This window comes from Ictidomys tridecemlineatus, chromosome 11 (genome assembly GCF_052094955.1).
Source record: "Ictidomys tridecemlineatus isolate mIctTri1 chromosome 11, mIctTri1.hap1, whole genome shotgun sequence".
NCBI classification, from domain to species: Eukaryota; Metazoa; Chordata; class Mammalia; order Rodentia; family Sciuridae; genus Ictidomys; species Ictidomys tridecemlineatus.
The window spans coordinates 127,954,557-127,964,900 of record NC_135487.1 but is presented as its reverse complement, the minus strand read 5'-3'; the positions used below and the strand labels follow the sequence as shown (position 1 = coordinate 127,964,900).

The 10,344-nt window shown below is 53.3% G+C and overlaps 1 pseudogene; it reads left to right on the top strand.

Annotated features, from left to right (window-relative positions):
• Positions 1 to 9,129: 9,129 nt before the first annotated feature.
• On the top strand, positions 9,130 to 9,842 carry LOC110598755 (phospholipid phosphatase 2 pseudogene; annotated as a pseudogene).
• The last annotated feature ends 502 nt before the right edge of the window (positions 9,843 to 10,344 follow it).

Genomic DNA, 10,344 nt, shown 5'->3' with positions numbered 1-10,344 from the left:
GTGTGTAATTTGTCTCTTTTTATGATGTTTAAACAAGACTGATGTCAAAGTAAAGACAGAAACTGTCTCTGAAGTGGAAGTGAGTGAGTGGAGGAGGGTGAGGCGGGGAGGAGGGAATCTGCTGCGCTCTGACGGCTGGTGCTTCAGACCTTGAACTGATTGCTGTTCTAAACACATTCTGGGGGCCGGGGGTGGGGGATCTGGGCAGGGAAAGTTCCAGAGTACCAGGTGAATATTTTTAAAGACCTTAAAATATTTTTACCACTGAGATAGATTCCTAGATCTTTTTTATTTTTATTTTTATTTTTTTGAGGCAGGGTCTCACTAAGTTGCTGAGGCTGGTTTTGAACCTGTGATCCTCCTGCTTCAGGCTCCCAAGCCATTGAAATAAAGGCATGTGCCACCAAGCCTGGTTCCTCATGTCTTTTCTAATGACATCAACCTCCTAGCCTCAGAGGTTCCTGGCTTTTTGAGGGACTGTCAAGGAATCTAGCAGGCACAGTGGTATGTGCCTGTAAGTCCAGCTGCATGAGAGGCTGAGCTAGGAGGACTTCAAATTCTAGGCCAGCCTGGGCAACTTAATGAGCCCCTGTCTCAGAAAGTAAAAGGGTCGGGGATATGGCTCATTGATAAAGCACCCCTGGGTTCAACCCCTAGTACCACCATAAATGCATCAATACATATCTTAAAAGGAATCTAACTATTATACAGACTCTGCCGGAGGTCCTAGTGCATACGGTGACCTTTCCTTCAGGAAACCGTGTGGGGGAGGCTCCTGGTTCCGGGAGAGCTAGGGCCTGGGTGTGGGGACCAGGCAGAGCAAACCTCCTGCGATGGCCGTCCCCAGGCTTGTTTGCCCCTCCACCCTAACCAGTCTATTCTGTCATAGGGAAATCTGGCCTTCCTTCTCAGAAGCAAGAGTTCCAAGCAGGTGCTAAGCTCAGAGGGAGCCATGAGGATAAGATCAGTTTCCTCCTCCAGGAGAAGAAGTCGAGGGCCAGAAAGTCCCACCGCTGCCTGCCTGCCCGGGAACACAGCCTGCTCCGGCCTCCACGTGGGGAGGGCCTGCCCAACCCTTCTCGGGTCTGTCTGGAACTCTGAGCCTTCTGGCCACGGTCCCTCCCTCTCTCTCGGGTGCAGAAGCAGGCCTTAATCCCTTGAGATGAGCTGGGCTGCCAACTTGGGTGTCCTCGCTTTTACGGCAAGCGGAGGCTGGGGCCTCTCTTTCCCACGAGGCCCCCCACCCCCCGAACTTCCTGCCTCTCACTGCTGACCTCCAGAGCGGTTTCAGAGGACAGATGAAGACTCTTCAGCCGCTGAGAGGATATCCACCCTGCTCCTCTGCAGACCCGATCCTGTACAGACACCTGAGGGGCAAGGCCCACGTATGTCCACTCTCCCTGCCACCTCGGGGCCTGTTTTCTTCCCTTTTTGTACAAACACACCTCTACTGAGCATTTAGGTTCCCCACTTTGTCCCTGCTGTGCTGAAGACATTCCCTGACCTCCTGATCCCTTCTTTACCTCACTAAGCCTCTGCAGCCTTGGGCACCTTGGATCTTATTCTGGTCCCTGGTACCACCAAGGTCCCAGGGCCTTCTCTCTTGGTGTGAACAAAGGAAGGAAGGAGCACCCTTGGGCACCCACCCTGGAAGGGAGTAGCTCCACCTCTGAAATTTCACAGTTCAGTGTTTCATCATTCAGATCCTTTGGTTCGGGCTGTGGAATATGAAAAAAGAGACACTGCTGGGCTTGGTGGCACCCATTTATAATCCTGGCTACCTGAGAGGCTGAGGCCGGAGAATCTCAGATTTGAGGTCAGCCTGGGCAACTTAGTCTCTGTCTCAAAGTAAAATTTTGAAGGGCTGGGAATGTAGCTCAGCGGTTAAGCGCATCTGGGTTCAATCCCCAGTACCACAAAAAAAATATTAAATTAAAAAATAAAAAGCCTAGCTGGGTGTAGTGGTGCATGCCTATAATCCCCAGTGAGGCAGGAGGATCTTGAGTTCAAAGCCAACCTCGGCACGTTAACGAGGCCCCGTCTCGAAGCATAAAAAGGGCTGGGAATGGGGCTCAGTGGTAAAGCACTCCTGGGTTCAGTCCTTAGTACCAAATAAATAAATAGCCTGTGGGAGGTGAGGAGGGAGAACCATGCCCTATTTCCTCTTCATGCGCCACTCTTCTCTCTGCTCCCAGCTCTGGGACAGGCAGCTGTAGTCCAGGGTGCCCCTCCTCCCAGTCCTCAGTGGCTGCTGTCTCTGGCTCTGGGTCAGTGGCTTTCTGCACTAGGAAAACTGCTTTGGGGCTGTGCTTGACCGTTTTGCATGAGGCTCCTGGTGCCCAAGATTTGCAGGGCTTCAGGAGCCTGGATGGTTGCATGGCGATGCCCAATGCCCAGAGGAAGTCAGGTGGCTGCCCAGGCCCAGAGGACCCTCCAAAGAATCTGCAGAGCTGCTGTGGATGGAGGGAAACCATTTGAGCTTGGGCCTGGGGGCTGGTTCTCCACTGGAGAAGGGAGGACTCTTACAAACTGCTTTGTGCAGTTGGAAAGAATACCAGGATACTGAAAAATAACCACCAAGGCCTCCTTGGCGGTTCCAACGATGGCTGTTCTCTAGCTCTACCGTCACACCAGGAAGGGGAAGAGGAGATGGCCTGTCACCCTGTCTTTAACTAGCCCGGTGCCCTGTTAGATTTTCGACAATATCCTGGCCAGGAATAGTGACTTTGGCTCTGGTTTTGCTCTGAGAATCTGGTAAAAGCTATGCAATAAAATGCTCAGGTGCTTTTGCGAGTGCCTGCCATTTCACAGGCTCCTCATCTGTCCTGCTTACAGGCAGGCCTTCCTGGAATGTTCCTGGGCCTCAGGGAAAGGAACAAACAGAGGCCCGCAAACCCCACGTCTAGGTGTGGAGGAGTTATGAAATCAGGCGCACAGTCTGTTATGTTCCTTGAAAGATTTATCTTCATAACAACTTGGAAGGCCAGGTTTAAATTCAGCTCTGGTTACCTTTGCCCTCCCAGCCCTCTGCCTGCCTCCCCCTATCTCTTTCCATCCCCTGGGCCCATTCTGCACCGAGGAATCCTGCAGCACCTAAGTGGATCCCCCCACTCACAAGTCCTAGCTCCACCCCCGCCCCTCTGCAAACAGCTGCTCCTGGTGGCCTCGGGGGCCAGATGGGCACACTAGCAAAGGAGGGTACCAAGAGCAGAAGGCTACACAGACCCTGGAAGTGGACTCTGGGTTATCTGGGCAGAAAATGTCAGCATCTAGAAGAACACTATTTCAGGCAAGTATCAGCTTTTAAAGTTTCCAGGCCATGGCTGTAGCTCAGTGACTGAGCACTAGCCTGGCTCCCACAAAACTGGGTTTGGGTTCAACCCCTAGTAAAAAAAAAAAAAAAAAGGAAAAAAGTATCTAATCTGTGATGGACTGACACTTTTGTGAAATAAGAATACAGGGCTGGGGATGTGGCTCAAGCGGTAGCGCGCTCGCCTGGCATGCGTGCGGCCCGGGTTCGATCCTTAGCACCACATACCAACAAAGATGTTGTGTCCGCCGAGAACTAAAAAATAAATATTAAAAAAAAAAATTCTCTCTCTGAAATAAAAATACAATTACAGTGCATTCCTGGGAAATGACTAGGAGCTTGGATATTACAGCAAAGTTAAAAATTTTTTTTTTAAATGAAGTTTCACTGTGTTGCTTCGGCTCAGGCTAAGATTTGAATTGAAGAGCTTGAGGGAGCCATGTCTTCCTCTTCTTAAAAAACATTTAATCTAGTTGGGTTTGGTGACTCATGTCTGTAATTCCAGCATCTGGGGCGGCGGAGGCAGGAGGATCACAAGTTTGAGGCCAGCCTCAGCAACTTAGTGAGACCCAATCTTGAAAAAAAAAAAAAAAAAAAAGGGCTGAGGATGTAGCTCAGTGGTAAAGCGCCTCTGGGTTCAATCATCAGTACCGAAACAGACAGACAAAGTCAAATGGTGATACCAGTTTCTAAATGCTTGCTTTCAATTTCTATACTTAGCTCATTGCAGTCAAGCAAGAAGCATTTTATTGACTGGCAATAGTTCAAAGACTACACCTTCCCTGGAACGGTGGTGAACACCCATGATCCCAGCAGCTCAGGAGGCTGAGGCAGGAAGGTCATGGGTTCAAAGCCAGCCTCAGCAATTTAGCAAGGCCTAGGCAACTCAGTGAGACCCTGTCTCTAAAGAAAATGCAAAATGGGGATGTGGCTCAGTGATCGAGTACCTCTAAATTCAATCCCACTCCCCCCCAAAAAAGAAAGACCACACCGTGAGTACTAGTAGTCGACAAAGAGGCAATGTGGGAGACACAGGCCCTCTGACTTGGCATTTTAGGGGAGAGTCAGGCATGACTAGGGGAGGGTGCGTGGCGGTGCTGGTGAAGGGGTGCTGTGGATCAGCCCAGAGTCGTAGGCTTTCTATGAACAGCACAGGGAAGGACCATTTCGGGGAGATATAGACCCCTGAACATCATAGGAACTCGAACATAATTTGTCAAGTCCATGGGCTGGGGCAGTAGCTCAGTGGTAGCGTGCTTGCCTAGCACATCCAAGGCCCTGGGTTTGATCCCCAGCACAACACACACACACACACACACACACACACACACACACACACACACAGTCTAAAGTTTCCTGTCCCAAATTATGGCTCTCGGCCTCCACTGGGCCAGTGGCCAAGGGAACCAAAGATAGAACACATATTCATAAATAAGAAAGTCTGTTGTACAACAGAAGAAATTAACTCTGAAGTAGCTATCGATGTCATTAATTAAAGGCTCTCTGGAGTGTAGGAGGCCCAGGTACCAGGGCAGGCCTGATGGAGGAGCAGTGTCACCTGCATCTGGAGCTGATTACGTGATCACGAACTCTGACCCCACTGTCCCTGACTCTTTGGTCATGTGACTGTGAGCTCCCATCACCGTGTGTCTGTTTTCTTTCCTCCTAGAATCACCGTCTGTATTATATTTTATCTACTGAAGTCACAGAACAGGGGCCTAGAGGGAACTTGAGGGTGTGGGAAGCAAAGACTAGGATGAGACATGCAGTAGAGGGGCCACCCCAGAGCGACTGACCAGAGCAGTGGTCGAGGCCAAGCAGGGCTTCCAGAGAGAAAGGAAGAGGAGGGCCGGCAAGGAGGCGCCTGCAGCCGTAGCGTGGTCCTTAACCGTGACAGTCCCCGTTATTGCCAGCTGGATCACCCAGGTGGACCTCAGGACCACACACACATACACATATGCACAAAATGAAAAGTCTGTAAAGAAGCTGGGCGCGGTGGCACACGCCTGTCATCCCAGCGGCTTGAGAGGCTGAGGCAGGAGGATCCCAAGTTCAAAGCCAGCCTCAGCGACTTAGTGAGGCCCTAAGCAACTCAGCAAGGCCCTGTCTCTAAATAAAAATTAAAAGGGCTGGGGATGCGGCTCAGTGGTTAAATGTCCCTGGGTTCAATCCTCAGTACCAAAACTGAGTATCCCCCGACAATAAAGAAGTACATAAAGAGGAAAAATACCATTTAAAAAAAATACTTCAAAATCATCAAATACCTAGAAATATCTCTAAGGTGTGAACTGCCCATGTACCCTCCACATGAGACATGGCTGTACACTGTCCCAGGCACTGTCTTCCCTCTCCCCAAAGGTAACCTCTAATCTGACCCCTAACACCACGGATCATTTCCATACTCCGTGTACACTGAGTCAGGTAGCATGTGCTACTTGTGTCTGCTTCGTTCACCGTCATGAGATGGAGCATCTATCAGCACTAAAGGAAGCAGTGGGCCAGATGCGGTCCAAGGGCTCTGTTTTCCTGACCCTCAAGTTAGAGTATCTGAAAACTCCAAATGGCAGGTGGCAGACTTCAGCTCAGCCACCTCCCGTTGTGACTTTAGCAATTGTGGCGCCAGTTTCCAAAGCTGGCTCCTTTCCGAGTAGCGAGGTGGCTCTCTCATTCCCAGGTATCACACCTGTGGTCAGCACCATCCGGAACCAAAGAGAGGAGCTGTCCTCTGTGCCATCCACCTGGTCTGCACTCAGAGCCAACCCCGTGCCCTTTTGGAGCCGAGTACTTTGACCAGGGAGGTGCTGTGTGTTTGTGTGGACGGGGCAGGATGTGGGGGTAGAGGGCGTCTGTGGTCTGACTCAGTTGTAACTGGGTTCATCCCTGGATCTGGGGCTGCCCAGTGCGGACGGGGCAGTGTGTGTCAACGATTTGCCGCAGGGACCACGGTTCCTGGGAGCAGATGAGCAGTGGTTTAGGAAGGGTATTGTTCTGTTCCAGCAAAAACCAACTGATGTCAAGTAGCAGAGGAGGTGGGTGCGCTAAGTAAGTGTGGGTGCACGTGTCTGGGCAACTCGGGGGGCCGTGAACGTGGGGCCCGTAGAAGGAGGCCCACCTGCCCACCTCTGGACAACGTTTGCCAAAATATTGTTCTGGTAGTAACTGGACGGCAGTCACAGAGAGCCAGGACAGAAGGCACGGGCGACTTCCAGAGGATTCCTTTTCTTTGCCAAGGCGATTTCAGCTTCATCTTGAATATAAGTCAGAGCCTCAAGAGGATTTTAAGAGAGAAAAATCTCTGTCTCTTTGGTACTGGGGAATTGAACCCACAGGGGTACTTTCTCACTGAGCCGTACCCCCGATATGTTATTTGGAGATAGGGTCTCCCTGAGTTGCTCAGAGCCTCGCTAAGTTGCTGAGGCTGGCTTTGAACAAGCAATCCTCCCACCTTAGCCTCCCGAGCACCGGGGTTACAGGCCAGTGCCCCCCCTCCCCGCCCCCGGCACCCAGCATCCCAGACCTTTTTCATTTTTTATTTTGAGACGGGTTCTTGGTAAATTGCTGAGCCTGGCCATGCACTTGCGATCCTGTTGTCCCAGCCTCCTGAGTTGTCACCACACGGGCCCCGCTCCATCTCAATGGCTCCATCTCAATGGCTTCGGGGTCACACTGCCCTTTCTATGACTCAGAGACAACAATAGTGCTAATTTCCAATTCCTTCATCTCTCAAGTCATCTCGATTTCCTCCCCCCTTCTCCCCTCCCCTCCCGTTCACCCCCTGCAGCTCCCCGGAGAGGATGGGCGTGGTACCTCGAGGTGGGAACCTGAGGGCAGAGGATGTGGCAGTGCAGAGGGGAACGCAAGGCCCTGGAAAGTCCCTGGGAGCCTGGCAGCTCGTGACCACAGCCAAGCCTGTCTAGAGAAGAAGCCTGGGTTTGAGGGCAATGAGGAAATGATCGCTATTCCACGGAGGGTGTGTGCAGCCACAGACATGTGCACACGTGGCCCAGGCCTGCTCTTCCTGACTGCACGGGCCAGCTCCTCTAGCTCAGATAACCCTGCGAGCCTCTTTCCCCTCCTGCAAAACCTAAGGCCTGTTCTGTTATTGACCTAAACTTTGTATGAAGTGTCAAACTCTCAGAGGTTGATTATTTTATTTTATTTTTTTTTTGGTATGGGGCATTGAACCTGGAGGTGCTCAACCACTAAGCCACATCCTTAGCCCTTTCTAAAATATTTTGTTTAGAGACAGGGTCTCGCTAAGTTGCTGAGGCTGGCTTTGAACTCTGGATCCTCTGCCTCAGCCTCCTGAGCTGCTGGGATCACAGGTGTGTGCCACCGCGATTGGCCTCAGAGTTTTATTTAAAATGTCTTATTCTACCCTTGTGCTTGAGTCATATTTTGGCTGGGTATAGATTGTTAGGTTGGAAATCAGGCATGCTGCTGCACATTCATAATCCCAGCGATTCCATAAACCGAGGAAAGAGGATCACAAGTTCAAGGCTAGTCTCGTCAATTAAAGGAGATTTCCAGCAACCTACTGAGACCCTGTCTCAAAATAACAAATACAAAGGAATGGGGGTGTCGCTCAGTGGTAAACGCCCTGCCCCCAGAAGAAGAAGAAGAAGGAGAAGGAGAAGGAGGAGGAGGAGGAGGAGGAGGAGGAGGAGAAGAAGAAGAAGAAGAAGAAGAAGAAGAAGAGCCTTATTCTCTTATTCTATCCTCACATTTGATTTATATTTTGGTTGGCTATAAATAGAATTCTAAGTTACAAAAATTGTCACTGTTTTTTTTCATGGTGGGGTAAAACCCAGGGGCTCACCTACGCTGGGCAAGGCTCTACTGCTGAGCTACATCAGCCTCTGAGAGCATTGTGTGGCTGTGGACACCAGCCGCTCAGGTCCCTGGATTCCTCAGCCTGAGTTCAACCAGGAGGTAGAATCCCCCAGTGATTTAAACAGGGAGGCTCACACGGAGAGTCTTAAAATGACCAAAGAATAACTGTGAATGTAAGAAGACTCCGTGACACCCCCGGCTGAGGGTGACATCCAAGGGAGAACACATTTGGAAGGGGGGGTCTTCCCCAGGACGGGGGCTCGGACCTCCCTGGAGAGGCTGCAGCTCCGCTTGCTGTTGGCAGGGCAGTTCTCTGGCTTAGGGGCCAGGGCTGGGCTGCGGTTGTGAGACCAGGGGGAGGCAACACTTCCGGGCACAGGGGAGCCACGGCAGGCAGCTGGTGTACCAGGGGGCAGGCTGCTGGGGGTAGATCTGGAGTGTGCAGGGCCCAGGGCAGAAGGATGGAAGCATCGGGATGGAGCAGAGTGCGTGGCTGCTGCAGAGCAGGGCAGGAGGGGCTTCCCTCCACCTCTGACTGGTGCTGGGGCTCGGATGTCCTAAAGGGAAAGCCCCGTCCTCCCACAGGCGCCCCAGGGCCTCCTTTCTAGAGAGCTTTAGCATCAGGCTCTCTGTAGAGGAGAAATTCCACCCTTTAAAGCTGAGAGTGTAGCCAGGCATGCTGTCCCCGGCTTGCATCCCATCTGTGGGGACTGTGTGTGTGTGTGTCCTGAGGCAGGCGGATGGCAAGTTCAAGGCCAGCCTCCAAAGCTTAATGAGTCCCCATCTCAAAATAATTATAAATCGGGCACAGTGGTGGCACCTGTGTGTAATCCCAGGGGCCCCAGGAGGCTGAGGCAGGAGGATGGCAAGTTCAAGGCCAGCCTCAGCAACTTAGTGAGGCCCTAAGCAAGTCAGTGAGACCCTGTCTCAAAATAAAAAATAAAAAAGGGCTGGGGGTGATCCTGCGGCCCTGGGACGTCGTGGGCATGGCCTGGACGGGGGCGACATGGAGTGGAGCCTCTCTGCCCTTCGCCATCCTGACCCTGGTGAACACCCCGTACAAGCGAGATGTACCTACTACCCCTACTGCCCGGACACCATCACCCATGGGCTTATGGCCGGGTCACATTCACAGCCACTGTCATCCTGGTCTCAGCTGGGGAAGCCTACCTGGTGTACACTGATGGCCTCTGTTCCCGCTCTGACTTCAACAACTGCGTGGCTGCCCTCGACAAGGTGCTGGGCACCTTGTTCAGGCCCTCTGCCGCCCAGACTGGAGCCGGGTCAACTGCTGGGTCTGTGTGCAGCTGGAGAGGGTGTGCAGGGAGCCCTGCCAACGTCACTGAGGCCAGGCTCTCTCCCTACTCTGGTCACTCCTCCTTCGGGACATACTGTATGCTGTTCTTGGCGGTCCGTCCGTCCGTCCGTCTGGTATGTCTCAGACTTCTTCAAAGCCCGACCCCTGCGGCCCTGCCTGGAGGAGGCGGTGGAGCGCAAGCCCAGCCTGTCCCTGACAACCACCGTGGCTACGCGGGCTCCTCCTCCTGAGCCAGGACCTCCAGGCGACCGTCTGTGGGCCAGCTCTGCCCTGGGCCCGGGTCAGCAGGAGGACAGACAGGCTCCAGGTTCCCAGCTAGTGGCAGAGGCAGCAGTGCCCCGGGGGCCAGGCGTCCTGTGGGCTGTCCTCGCTGCGCCTTGAGGAGCCCCTGTGTGGGGTGGGGAAGGGCTGGGAGCCAGGCACCTGGGCTCCATGGTGGGTGTGCACGTGGGTCTCTATAAAGCAGGCATTGGTTGAGGGCCTGGCTGCCAGGATGGCTTCCTGCTTCTCCTGACCAGAGGGCCTGAGCCGAGGGCGCGAGGACCCCAGGGCGCAGCAGGGAGGAGTCTGGCGGTGGAGACAGCAGGTTGAGTGTGTTGAGGGAAAGCACACCCCTGGTGCACGGCCAGGGAGACCAGCCAGACTCACTGCCCTTCCTGAGTGCTGCCCCTTCCCCTCCTCACCCCTGTGTAGGCCCCCAGGCCTCTGAGTCCCTCCACTGTGATGGGCCACACCCTCCGCCCCTGCACAGACCGGTTCCAGGCCCTGCAGCAAGACTGTCCACGCCTTCCCTGGGCCCCCGTGGGACTCTGGCCTGAGCCCTGCCGTCCTGGCCCTCTGTCCACACAGCGGTTCTGAAGCCAGAGGCTGGGCTGGTGCCTCT